The 13,263-nt window shown below is 48.9% G+C and overlaps 1 protein-coding gene across 2 annotated transcripts in view; it reads right to left on the bottom strand.

Annotated features, from left to right (window-relative positions):
• The window catches only part of CORO1C (coronin 1C), a 79,872-nt gene extending 78,272 nt beyond the window's left edge, over window positions 1–1,600 (bottom strand). The window contains exon 1 of one of the 2 annotated variants that reach the window (XM_069558268.1): window positions 1,326–1,600. The gene's annotated coding sequence lies outside the window, so the exon portion shown is untranslated. The remainder of the gene's footprint in view (window positions 1–1,325) is intronic. The other variant, XM_069558269.1, reaches the window with a different exon arrangement.
• Window positions 1,601–13,263: the final 11,663 nt, after the last annotated feature.

Below are 13,263 nucleotides of genomic sequence, written 5' to 3'. Positions count from 1 at the left end.
ATGAGCGACTTGCAATTTGCTTCTTACCCTGAATCCCACGTTTGCAACATGTAGAGCAAGGACTTCAGACACCACAAAACAAGGACAGCCTACATTAAAGCCAAATATAGGATGTGATTCTAAACCGCGATGCAGTAAAGCCTACGTTTCCTTTTCCAGCCATCAAAACCCTTTGAACACTCCCAAAAAAGGACGGGAGGGCCAGCGCCTCTCCTGCAAAAGGAAGCCCCTTTCTTCTCGGCTCTTCCCGCAGCCGGCCACTTGCCCGCAACACATTCATATCATTCGAGACGGAGAGCAGAGTGTGCGCGCCTGTGTGGACAGGCGGGAGGGCTCGGTTCCCGTATTTCCAGCCTCTACATCTGAGCTCATCCTCAGTCATTTAGGCGCAGCAGAGCCCCACCTGCACCGCGCTCCGTCTTAACTGCGTCCCTCGCCAGCTGCTCCGCTCTCACCCGAGCCTAGCTCTGAATCACCCAGCGCACGCGGACGCTCCAGGCCCCCGACCCTGCCGCCTTCCTGCCCCATTCTTCCTCTCCCAACCTGCCCCCTCGCCCCTCCCCCGCCAGTCCCAGATCTCGGCTCCCACCGCCCGGCTCAGCCTCCTCTCAAACCGCCCCCACCCACATCACTCCAAACCCAGCCCTGCCCCGCCCTTCCCGACCCCCAACCCAGCTCTTCAGGGTCCAGTGCCGGCCTCTCACCCCGAAGCAGGCACCCCAAGGCCAGACCGCCGCCCTCACCTCTCCCAAGCAGAACCCAGCTCCCCCAGACCCCACGCGAGCCCGGACCCTGGCACCCGCCCCCTCCTCGCTCCCCAGGGCGGCTCAAGCCCCGCCCCCAGGCCTGGCGCCCCCGGGCTCAGCGCCCTGGCCTCTCGCAGCCCCACCCCACCCAAGACCCCACCCAACCCGGCGGAGCCCTGACCCCTACAATCCTTCCCGGGGTAGCCCCATTCTCACGCGGCTCCTCACCCGTCCAGGAGGGTTCCGGACCCCTAAAAGTCTCCCCTGAGCAGCCTCTTCCCCACAGGCGACCTGGGTTTACTCTCCTCAGGCCGAGCGGTTCGGTCCTCAACTCCCCGCCCCGCTGGACCCCAAGTCTCCCAAAGCAGCCCCGACCCCTGCCCCTTGCACACCGGCCAGGGCGGGCCCCCGACCCAGGGACCCGCGCCGCGCGCGCCCACCCAGCCCTGTCCGCTCCACCGGGCCCTGCCCTACGCCCCGCCGGCTCCTGTCAGCCGGCGCCCGCACATACTGAGAGGACAGATCCGTCCACCCGCCTCGCTTGCTCCCAAGCGGCCCTGCCGGGCGCGCGCAGCTCACCAGGGCCGAGGTGCCTGAGGCGCCGCTGCCGAAGTCCCCACCGCAAAGCCCGGCAAAGCCTCCAACCGCTACCGCCTCCCGCCTGGCACTGAGCGCTGCGCGGGGGAGGGGCGCGGACAGCCGCCACCGCCCCCGCCGCCGCACGCAGGCCCCGCCCCGCGCCGTGCCGCGCCCAACCAGGGCCGCCGCACTGCGGCACGCCACGCCCACTTCCGGGAGGGGAAGCCCGCTTCCCACCCCGCGTTCCACGCCTCACTCTCCCTAGCGCCTCCTCTGGTCGCGCCGAGGGATGCAGGTAGGCCTTGGAAGAAGGCGGTGCCCAAGCGCAAGCACCGCCCACTAGCCCTCGGAGTGACCGGAGAGCCACGCCCACTGCCCCTCAGAACAGGGAGCGGCGACCTTAGAGCCCGCCCACTGACCTGCTTGGTTCGGCCGAGCCGCATTCCCTGGCTCCTCAAAAATTCCCCCAGAGTCCCTTAAAACCGGAACATCAGCTCCTCTAAGCCCCGCCCACTGCCCCATCCGAACCCTTCGCCGGCTTCTTGGGTCCTTAAGCCCAGCTCCCCTCCCATCCCTTCAGAACTGTCCCTTCTGCGTCACAAACCCAGTCCCAACTTCTAGAAGCCCCGCCCACGGGCGAACAACCCTCATTTGTGGCATCGCAATTCCCGCCCGGGAGTTGGTGATGGACAGGGAGGCCTGGCGTGGTGCGGCCCATGGGGTCGCAAAGAGTCGGACACGACTGAATTCCCGCCCAGGGCCCATCTAACTGTTTTAAATCTCAAGCTCCGCCCAGAACCCTCGAATCCCCGCCTCTGGCTCCCGAAGCTCCGCCTCTGCAGCCAGCACACCCTCCCACCGCTTCTGGGAACTCCTGAGGCTGAGATCTTCTTTCCACTACACCTTGTCACTTTGCTAGCACAAGGTGGCGGCCCCTGGACTCCCACACCCGCGTATCCCCCACCACTACACAGGAGGGCCTATCTTGACCAGTTTCGCAGGTGGGGAAATGAAGGATTACAGGGTCCCTCCCTCTCTTTTCCTGGCCGAAGTCCCCGACTTAATAACTGGGCGACCCAGGCCTAAAAAAGTCAGAGCGCAGAGCTTCGAGTCCATCTCTGCTGCCGTCAGACTGTGTGTCCTGGGGCAGTTGCCTTCATCTCCCTGGACCTGAATTTCCTGATCTGTAGCGTGAAGCTGTCCTCTTGATAGCCAGAGACCCTTTCTCAAATACCAAGCTCTGAAATGTCAAGATTTGGGGAAGCTAATCTTCAGGCCTGGTAAACTGGACTGACAAAGCAGATCTTCTGATGGGGTAGGCTATTTACTTCCCAAAGCAAAACACCTTTGCAGTTAACAATGAGGAATTTTTCAGTATCAGCCACAGAAGTGTGTGTTATGTAAAGCATGGTCCACCTGAACCAAAACAGCTATCAAAGCAAATTATGTTTCCTCTCTAAGCCTCAGGGTTTGGGGTGGGGGGGCGGGCTGCACCATCCAAGATATGGAATCTTAGTTCCCCAGGGATCAAACCAGCGCCCCCTCCATTGGACCCACAGCCTTAACCACTGGCCCACCTAAGCCTCAGTGAAATAGAGATAGATAATAGGCGCACCTTAGGAAGGATTCCATGAGGTCCCAGTTAGTAATGCACTTATCAAAGAGACTGACTTGGCATAAGCCCTCAGTTAGTCATTTCGCTAAACATTAAAATGCCTCTCTGGCAGCATGACAGAATAGAAAAAACATGGACTTTAGATGCTGACAGACTTGGCTCTAAATCCAGGCTCCACGTCTTAACAGTTGTGTGACCTCAGGCAAGTCACTTCCCCTCTCTGCACCCAGTTCTCCTCCTTTATATAGGGGGACTCATCCAAGTGCTTACTTCAGTGAATGGTTTTGAAGATTCAGGAGTTTAGATTCAATGAATTAAGGCATGGCAAAGCATCCAGCATAGTGCCTGGCATGCAGAAGTTATTTAAAATGTGTTGATTCCCATCTCCCAGTTCTATAAATGATAAAATTAAAGCAAAATTTCCTAGGACATCAGTTCCCCACAGATGACACCACAATACCACAACCATGAAATATACTGAGAAGGATCCCAAGGCATTTGTCTTCCAGTTTTTATCCTTAGGGTGAAGAAGATGATTCTTGCACAGAAAGTAACCAAAGCCAGAAGCAATGCCACATCCCCACCTCACCCCACACCTGACCCAAATGTGCTCAGTGGAGAGCTGCTACTTCCAGAAGCAGCTGGAAAATTGCGTAACTCTTTGAGGGAAAAAAAAAAAAATCATCCCATTGTTCTTGAATCCATAGCAACCTCTTCATGGGTCCGAAAGGAAACCTTGGGTCTGCCCAGGTTGGCCGCAGGTGGAGAGATTTAGGTGCAGGTAAGATGCCTGATTTGTGTCTTCTGCTCTCAAAAGCTGGCGATTTCTGAAGTAGCCTGAAAAGATAGATGCTAGATGAAGATGAATTCAGTGATTAGGAAAAAGAAGAATGGTCCCATATCCTACATGATACACATGCCAGCTCATGTATGAAGAAGAAAGAACTGTGAGACCTGCATTTGGAAGCTCCTAAGAAAATCTTTTTTTCTAGTTTCTCTTAGTAGCAAATGGGGACGTTCGTCTTAGATTACCAGGGCAACATGGAAGCTGAGCTGGATTAGCCCTATGGAAGCATTAACAAATGATAAAACTATTAATTAAATGAAAGACTGGAAGTAATCTCAGATTACTGGAATAATCTCAGTAGGCAAGACCCCTGCTTGAGTGACAGAAGGGGACAAAACTTGGGGAATATTAAAATTCACCCTCCATTGATCAGTTTTGATTCTCACTGCTTGGAGTGCTTCCTTCTGCAAAATAGAACAAGGAATCATTGATTGGCAATGGATAGGATGTCTTTTTCAAAAATTTATTTTCCTGAAGTATAGTTGATTTATAATGTGTTAATTTCTACTGCATAGTGATTCAGTTATACATGCAAATACATTCTTTTTCATACTCTATCCATTAGGGCTTATCACAGGACAGTGAATATAGTTCCCTGTGCTATACAGTAGTTCTTATTGCTTATCCATTCTATATATAATAGTCTGGAATGCCTTTCTTAATTTAAATGTTTGATTTTGAGATAATTGTAAGTACACATGTAAATATAAGACATAATTCAAAGAGATCACGTGCAATGACATCTCTTGTTGCAGAGCATGGGCTCTAGGGCCCAGTGGTGTGTGTTTTGCTAAGTCGCTTCAGCTGTGTCCAATTCTTTGCAACCCATGGACTCTAGCCTGCCAGGGTCCTGAGTCCATGGGATTCTCCAGGCAAGACCACTGGAGTGGGTTACTATTTCCTCCTCCAGAGGATCTTTCTGACCCAGGGATCGAACCAGTGTCTCTTACATCTCCTGCATTGGCAGGTAGGTTCTTTAACCACTAGCACCACCTGGGAAGCCCTCCCCCCGGTGGTAACATCTTGCAAAACTGGAATATAATCGCACACTCTGGATATTTATATCTTGATACAAGATACAGAATATTTCCACCACCAGGAAGACCCCTGCCATTGCCCCTTTACAGCCACCCCCACTTCCCTCCTGCCCCCATTCCCTCCTAACCTCGGGCAACGGCTCATCTGTTCTCAGTTTCTATAATCTTTGTGATTTTAAGAATGACAAATGGGACTTCCCTGGTATTCCCCTGATTAAGAGCCCACCTGTCAATGTGGGGAACCCAGCTTTGATCCTTGGTCCAGGAAGATCCCATATGCTGAGGGGCAACTAAGCCCATATCCCACAGCTACTGAGCCTCTGGGCCCTAGAGCCCATGCTCTGCAACAAGAGATGTCATTGCAATGAAAAACCTGTGCACCACAATGAAGAGTAGCCCCCCTTACTGCAACTAGAGAAAACCCACTCACAGCAATGAAAGACCCAGTGCAGCCAAAAAGTACATAATTTTTTTTTTTTAAGAATGACAAATGAATTCATATATTGTGCAACCCTAGGGGGCTGGCTTTTTTTCACTCAGTATAACTCTCTGGAGATGCACCAAGACTGTTATATGTTTGCTCCTTATTACTATTTGTTGTTAGTTTTTTGTTTTTCTTTTGTCCCTTATTATGACTAAGTAATATTCCATAGAGAGCAGAATTTGTTTAACCCTTTATCCACTGAAGAAGATCTGGGCTGTTTCCTGTTTGGGATCATTTGTTATGAATAAAGCTGCTATGGACACTATACACATTCATGTACAGGTTTTTGTGTGAACACAGGTCTTCATTTCTCCTGGAAAAATGTCCATGAGTTTAACTGCTGGGTCATATGGTACAGGCAGACCTCAGAGATACTGTGGGTTCAGTCTTAGGCCATCATAATGAGTCCATGCACAACAGCCCTATTGGACTGAGCTGACGGTAGAAACTCTGATGTAATGACTGGTCATGCCATTTCCTGGCTCTGACATCTTGGACAAGTTGTGTTACCTCCCTGGGCTTTAGCTTCCTTATCTCTTCAATGGGGAGAAATAACATTAACCTATGATTACGTTCGTGAGTGTACCTGCTACAGATCTTCAATACAAGTAAATGCTATGATGGAGCTTGTACTTATAAAGCACATACTGCTCACCAGGCCCAGAGTTAACCAACTTGCCAGACACTACCTCTTTGATTCCTCATAAGTTGACAGGAAGTAATGCGGCTTTTTAAAAATCAGTGTTTTACAGAGGTGGAAACAGGTTTGTTATGCAGTAAGAACTAACTGATACAAACTGAAAAGACCTCAGTAGAGGCATTCCATGTGGGCTCAGTAATTCCACTCTCAGAAATTTAACCAAAGGCAATAATCATGGTGACATGCAAAATCACAATCAACTCTCATTACTCAAGAGATATATTCTATAAAGTCAGCACACACACTAAATGAGTGAATACTGAATCATTGCTTCTGGGAGAAATATAATATTAGGTAACTACAGGCTTCTGGTCACATGTTCACCAACCAATCAATATATAACATGGTTTTATGTGTGCTTCTGTTTGAAGATATCTTATTTAACATGTACATTGTTGAAATATATATATGTGAGTGTGTGTGTGTGTGTGTGTGTGTAGTTGATTCGACTTCCCAGGTGGTGCAGTGGTAAAGAACCTGCCTGCCAATGCAGGAGATGCGGGTTTGATCCCTGGGTTGGAAAGAATCCCTGGAGAAGGAAATGACAACCCACTCCTTGCCTGGGAAATTCCATGGACAAAGGTGCCTGGCGGGCTACAGTCCATGGGGTCTCAAAGAGCTGGACACGACTGAGCAACTGAGCACACACACACGCACGGGGTCGATTCACCAACATTGAACTGACAGCCAGTAACAGCACAGCTCATGCCTGAATGAAACTAACACACGTATTTTCTCCATAAGGCACCGTACAGCCTTCTGGTCCTTAGTTACTCTCAACAGCACTTTATCACTATACTTGGGTGCCATTATAAGTAGCAAAATCATGCCAAAACACACAAATGCTAAAAATGTGGTACTCGATTTATAGGGAAAGGATACTTGTTTACAGTACGAACTGAAACAAGAAGACAGAGCTTTACCTCCTTCAACCTCAGCTGGCAACCTGTGCATTGAGTAACTCAAATTTTTCTCCACTCCGTATGCGCACATGCCCACGAATGACTAATAAAGGACAGAGAGTATGGCTTTGTGGGGGGTCACAAATTTTAACGAGGAGCTGAATTTGAAAATATAGAGTCCACAAATAATGAGGATTAACTGTTTATGCAGAAGAATGCTTATCACACCACTGTCTGCTAGGGAAACAACCCTCCAGGGTAACAGTGAGACGAGATGGATTAATATCAATACACTCCAGGGTAGGAACTGGACAGAAGGCTATGAATGAGGGACACGATCAGAAAGACAGACAGGGCTAGGCACTGGAGACGATACACAGCAGCCAGAAATGTCTGCGCCTCACCCTGGAGGCAAAAATGGCTTCCCAGAACCCGACCACTGCCCTCTCCTTTCATGGGGTCCATGGTCTCTGCCTCCATGTGTCTAGGTAACACCTGGACAACATGAGTCAAGGAGTGTGGCTTCATCCTTTTCCTCCTGTGAATCCTGACTATTTCCAGGCTGCCAGGAGCCACAGGAGGTTTTCAAGCAGGAAAAATAAAAAAATTTTATGGAAGACTATTCATCGTTTAATGATACATGAAAATGTTCCAGCCGCTGTTAGATGAAAAAGGCAGGTCAGAAAACAGTATGTCCTGTCTTTATAAAACACACATTTTGTAATAGTATTTTTGCATCTACGCTCATCAGTGATACTGGCTGGTAATTTTCTTTACACATACTGCAATAGAAATTATCTCTGAGTGACAGGATCCCAGTTACGGGTGAGTTTCCATTTTACACTTCCTGTTTTGAGTTGTCTACTTCTTTTGCAAAGTTCATTCAATGATATAAATTTTGAAAAACATTACCTTTTTAAAGGGAAAGGAGAAATTCTATAAATTCAAGGTGTTCTCTCCAGACTCCAAGCCCAGTGTCACCCTCTGACAACCTCAGCAGAACCCCAGCTGGAACAATTTCTCCAGACAATGCTCCCGTAAAGAGTTTCCAAAATTTAAACATGAATTTTGGTCAAAAAAAAAAAAAATCACTCATCCGCGTCAATCTCATTACTGAGATTGAGGTTTATTACGAACCTTGCAAACTGCCCAGGCAGTCTGCAGCAGCAAGAGCTGCAGCTTCCAAAGCTCAACCTGGCCTCCCCTTGCAAATCAGGTGCCTCAGCCTCACATGAGAAGGGAACTAATGTTCATAATAGCAACAAGAAAGGCTTAGACCAGAGGTTTTCAACCAGGCTCAGGGCAGTTTTGCTCCTCGCCTCCTCCCCGGGGACATCTGGCATGGTCTGGAGACATTTTTGGTCGTCACAGCTAGGAGGGTGCTACTGGCATCCTGTGTGTATAGATCAGAGATGCTGCTTGATATCCTGCAGTGCACAGGACAGACCCCATCCCAGGCCACAACGAAAAAGGCTTAGGTCCCAGGAGTCAAGAGTGGTGAGATTGAGAAACCTTGAGTCAAACATGTACTGTGCTGTGCTTAGTTGCTCAGGTGTTGTCTGACTCTTGGCAACCCCATGGACTGCAGCCCACCAGGATCCTCTGTCCATGGGGATTCTCCAGGCAAGAATACTGGAAAGGGTTGCCATGCCCTCCTCCAGGGGATCTTCCCAAGCTAGGGATCAAACCCAGATCTCCCATATTGCAGGTGGATTCTTTACTGTCTCAGCCACCAGGGAAGCCAACATAGAACTTTATTAAGTCTGGCTGGGCCAGGGGATTTACAGGAAAGATCCCATTTAATCCTCTTAGCAATCCTACCTAGGAGATAGGGCCCATTATTCGCCCATTTTACAGAAGAAGAAACTGAGGCTTCTGCTCAGCAGGAAACCTGAGATTATGACTCCATCTTGCAGAATCAGGAATCGTGTTGAAGGAAGGGGACTTCCCTGGGTAGTCCAGTGGTTAAGATTCCACACTTCCAATGCAGGATATGCAGGTTCGATCCCTGGCCAGGGAACTGAGATCCCACATGGTGCGAGGTGCAGTCAGAAACAAAACAAGAATCATGTTGCAGGAATTCGTGGGCAGTCCAGTGATTGGGACCAGGGACCATGGGTCCTGGTTGGGACCTGGTTGGGTCTCGTGCTTTCACTGGCAAGGATGAGGTTCACTCCCTGGTCGGGGAACTAAGATCCCACGTGCCATACAGCATGGTGCAGCTAAAATAAAAAAATTTTCCTAACTCAGCACCTGCACCCTTCTCTCCCTACACTCTGTACCCAAACACTGTTGTCTCAGGGCTGCATTTGGAACTTAATGGGTACTGTACTCTCTTACAGAATCAGAACTCCCTGAACATGCAGAGGGACATCATACCAGCCTGCGGTTCTCAGGGCCATGGGAGCCCCCGTCAAGTGGTTTGGATTTGTTCCCTTTTTCTTTACAGGTTTTGATGTTAGTCCCCATCAGCGGCTACCTTTCCCAGCAGAAAAAGCTGGATGGAGGATCGTCTCTCTTTCCCAAGGAAGCGTCCCTCCACTTCTGAGAGGCGAGAAAAATGGCTTTTCCCAAAGGGAGGCTGAGATGGGAGAACAAATGCTCTGAGACACAGATGCTTTTGCCTCCCAAACTGCTGGTAGCAGGAAGGAACCGTGTGATGTAGGGGTCTAGGGAGTTCTTCCTCTGTGTCTGCAAGATGCAGAAATTCTTCCAGCTGATGTATTCCCGGTGCCTAGAACAGTGCCTGGCAATAGTACTGTGTGAGTTGCTCAGTCATGTCCGACTCTTTGTGACCCCATGGACGGTAGCCTGCTAGGCTTCTCTGCCTATGGAATTCTTCAGGCAATAATACTAGAATGGGTAGCTATTCCCTTCTCCAGTGGATCTTCCTAACCCAGGTCTCCTGCATCGCAGGCAGATTCTTTACCATTTGCGCCACCAGGGAAGCCCAAGAATACTGGAGTGGGCAGTCTATCCCTTCTCCAGTGGATCTTCCCGACCCAGGAATCAAACCAGGGTCTCCTGCATTGCAGGTGGATTCTTTACCAGCTGAGCTAACAGGGAAGCCCAGTAGTGTGAGAAGTAGATGGAATATGGACATTATATTAAATATTATTAAAAAAAATAAAGCTGCAGAGTTAAAAGGGCTTCCCAGGTAGCACAGTGGTAAAGAACGTGCCTGCCAATGCAGGAGACGCAAGAGATGCAGTTTCAGTCCCTGGCTGGGGAAGATCCCCTGGAGAAGGGAATGGCAACCCACTCCAGTATTCTTGCCTGGGAAATCCCATGGATGGAGGAGCCTGGTGGGCTACAGTCAATGGGGTCACAAAGAGCTGGATACAACTTAGCAACTGAGCACACGCACACCACAGAGTTAAAAGAACGCTGGCTGAGGACTCAGACTGCCTGGGTTTAAATCCTGGCCAGGCCACTTACGAGTGAAAGAGCTAACCTCCCTGTGCCACGCCTTCCCCATCTGTAAAATGGGAATGTGATACTAGCAGCTGCTTCATAGGGCTGTTATGAAGATTAAGTGAGTTAATGAATATAAACACTGAAAACAACGTCCAGCACGTAGCTGGCGCTCAGTGCATGCCAACGGTCGTCATTAACACGACTTCACGGATGAAGGACACTGAGGCTCAAAGACGTGACTTCATTGATTAATTTCACTTAGCTAGTTGATGGTGAGCAGAATCGTGGACCGTGGTCTGACAAACTCTCGTAACAGCTCCATCATTCCTGGAAGTTCCAGGACCATCTGCCCGCCACCGAGGGTCCTGCCTCTGCAGCCAGAGTTCCAGCCCCAGAGTCAAGTGAGGACTTGCTCTGTCAGTTCCTAGCTACACAAATGGGTTACAGAACGGTTCCTCAGAAATCCATGCCCAGTCCTCAAGAACCATGGGAAAGACCTGGTTACAGCAATTATAAAACTGCATTGCAATAATTTGCTTTTCTGATCATAGCTACAGTAGCTACAGAAATAGCTACTGTACAATACAGGTCTGTGTGCTGAGTGTCCATAGGCAGACACTGTCTTATTTAATCTGCACAATAAGCTGGGAAGGTGCATTGATTAGACCTAGTCTACAGATCAAGAATTGGAGAAGGCAATGGCACCCCACTCCGGTACTCTTGCCTGGAAAATCCCATGGACGGAGGAGCCTGGAAGGCTGCAGTCCATGGGGTCGCTGAGGGTCAGACACGACTGAGCGACTTCACTTTCACTTTTCCCTTTTGCGCATTGGAGAAGGAAATGGCAACCCACTGCAGTGTTCTTGCCTGGAGAATCCCAGGGACGGGGGAGCCTGGTGGGCTGCTGTCTATGGGGTTGCGCAGAGTCGGACACGACTGAAGCAACTTAGCAGCAGCAACAGATCAAGAATAGAGGCTCCGACTGCTGCAGGCATGTGTGTGCAGTCACACAGTCGGGATTCAAATAGTAATCTGTCTTGTTTTGTGATGTGGGTTCATTCGAGGCATTGTATTACTGTATTACCAACAGTAACGAAGTCAGTACTCGTTAGAAACAGACTCATAGATCCAGGGAACAGATCTGTGGTTGCCACGGGGCAGTGGGAGGGATGAATAAAGAGTTTGGGATTAGGAGATGCAAACTATTATATATAGGATGGATGAACAACAAGGTCCTACTGTATAGCACAGGGAACTATATTCAGTATCCAGTGATAAGCCATAATGGAAAAGAATATGAATAAGAATACATATTATATATAGATGTATAACCAAATGGCTCTACTATACTGCAAAAAGTAACACAACATTGCAAATCAACTATACTTCAATAAAATTAAAAATATATGAGTCTGTCGTGTTTCCTGATGTGAGCTCATTCGAGGCCCTGTGGGACCTTTTACTACCAACTGGAAAAGACTCAGTACTTGTTAATTCATGCCAGGTTCTAGGTCCAGAACCAATTGTTTCATAGGCATATCTCATGTAAACCTCAAACCATTGCAAACAGATACTACTATCATCTTTTCCTTTTAGAAGAGGCAACTGAAGCTCAGAGAAGGGCAGAAACCAGTCCAGGGTCACACAGTTTGTTAGACAGGTTAGCTGGGATTTGAACCCAGTACACAGTTACAACTATGGACTTTTTACACCGTTTGCTGCCTCTGTGAATGACTTCAAGCACAAAAACCATGACTTACACGCCTCTGAATCGTCTCAGCAGTGTCTGAGATGCTAAATAAATATTTACTGAGCATATTAATGATTGAATGAATGGAGCCCTTGGTATTTCTCCAAGTGCTCAGGCAGGTTCCCCAGGTCTGTACATCATGTGGGGAATCTTCAGAGCACATGAGTCAGAGGCATGGAAGCCACTTTGCTCATAATAACCCTTATTCGAGTTGTATGTCCTCTGGTGAAACAGTCCTCGTGAGCCAGATGTTTTTATCTTTGACGCTTTCAAAAGCTTTTGAGAATCCAGAGAAAGCAAGGAGCAATTAACTGACAACAGCCTGGGCTTTCTCTGCCGTGCAACTCAGGTTATTAGAAGTTTTAGCTGGGCACAGAAGCAAGTTGTGAACATCTTTTCCTGGAGGGGCTCAAGACCACAAATCAAAAACCAATCTGCATATGGGAACAGCCTGGAAAGGGCTGTTGATCACATACATGTGTCTATGCGTGTTCAGTCATTTCAGTCGTGTCTGACTCTTTGTGACCCCACGGACTGAAGCCCACCAGGCTCTTTTGTCTATGGGGATTCTCCAGGCAAGACTACTGGAGTGGGTTGCCACTTCCTCCTCCAGGGAATCTTCCTGACCCAGGGATCAAACCAGCGTCTCTTGATTCTCCTGCATTGGCAGGTGGGTTCTTTACCACTAGCGCCACCTGGGAAGCTTTGGTCACATATGGGACTTTCCAATATACTCCACATCTCCAGAGCTAATTGGAGCTCCTATCAAGAGGCCACTTTCAATCATCAGGTCAATTACATGTCAAAGTCAGTGCTGACAATCTGGCAATATAAAAAGGAAAAAAAAAATGGCACTCTCCATCATGTGTCTAAAGAATGCTCTGGTCTTCGGTTCAGCATATTATTTACCCATGGCTGTGAAACAAATCGCCCAAAACAGGTTGGCTTAAAACTGAAATATCATTTATCATGTCTGGTGGACTGGAAATCTGGAAGAAGCTTCCACTGCGTGGTTCTGGCTCAGGGCTTCTCATGAATTTGAAGTCGGGTGAAAGCCAGGGCTGCAGTCAGTGGAAGGCTTGCCTGAGACCCCACTTCCATTTCCAAATTGGTCCACATGCATGGCTGACAAACAGGGGGACTGTTGGTGTGAGGCCTCAGTTCCTCCTCAGGTCTGACTGAGTGC

The sequence above is a fragment of the Ovis canadensis genome, chromosome 17, assembly GCF_042477335.2.
Source record: "Ovis canadensis isolate MfBH-ARS-UI-01 breed Bighorn chromosome 17, ARS-UI_OviCan_v2, whole genome shotgun sequence".
NCBI classification, from domain to species: domain Eukaryota; kingdom Metazoa; phylum Chordata; class Mammalia; order Artiodactyla; family Bovidae; genus Ovis; species Ovis canadensis.
Note: the sequence above shows the minus strand (reverse complement) of the source record. Positions and strands in the feature narration are given on the sequence as shown.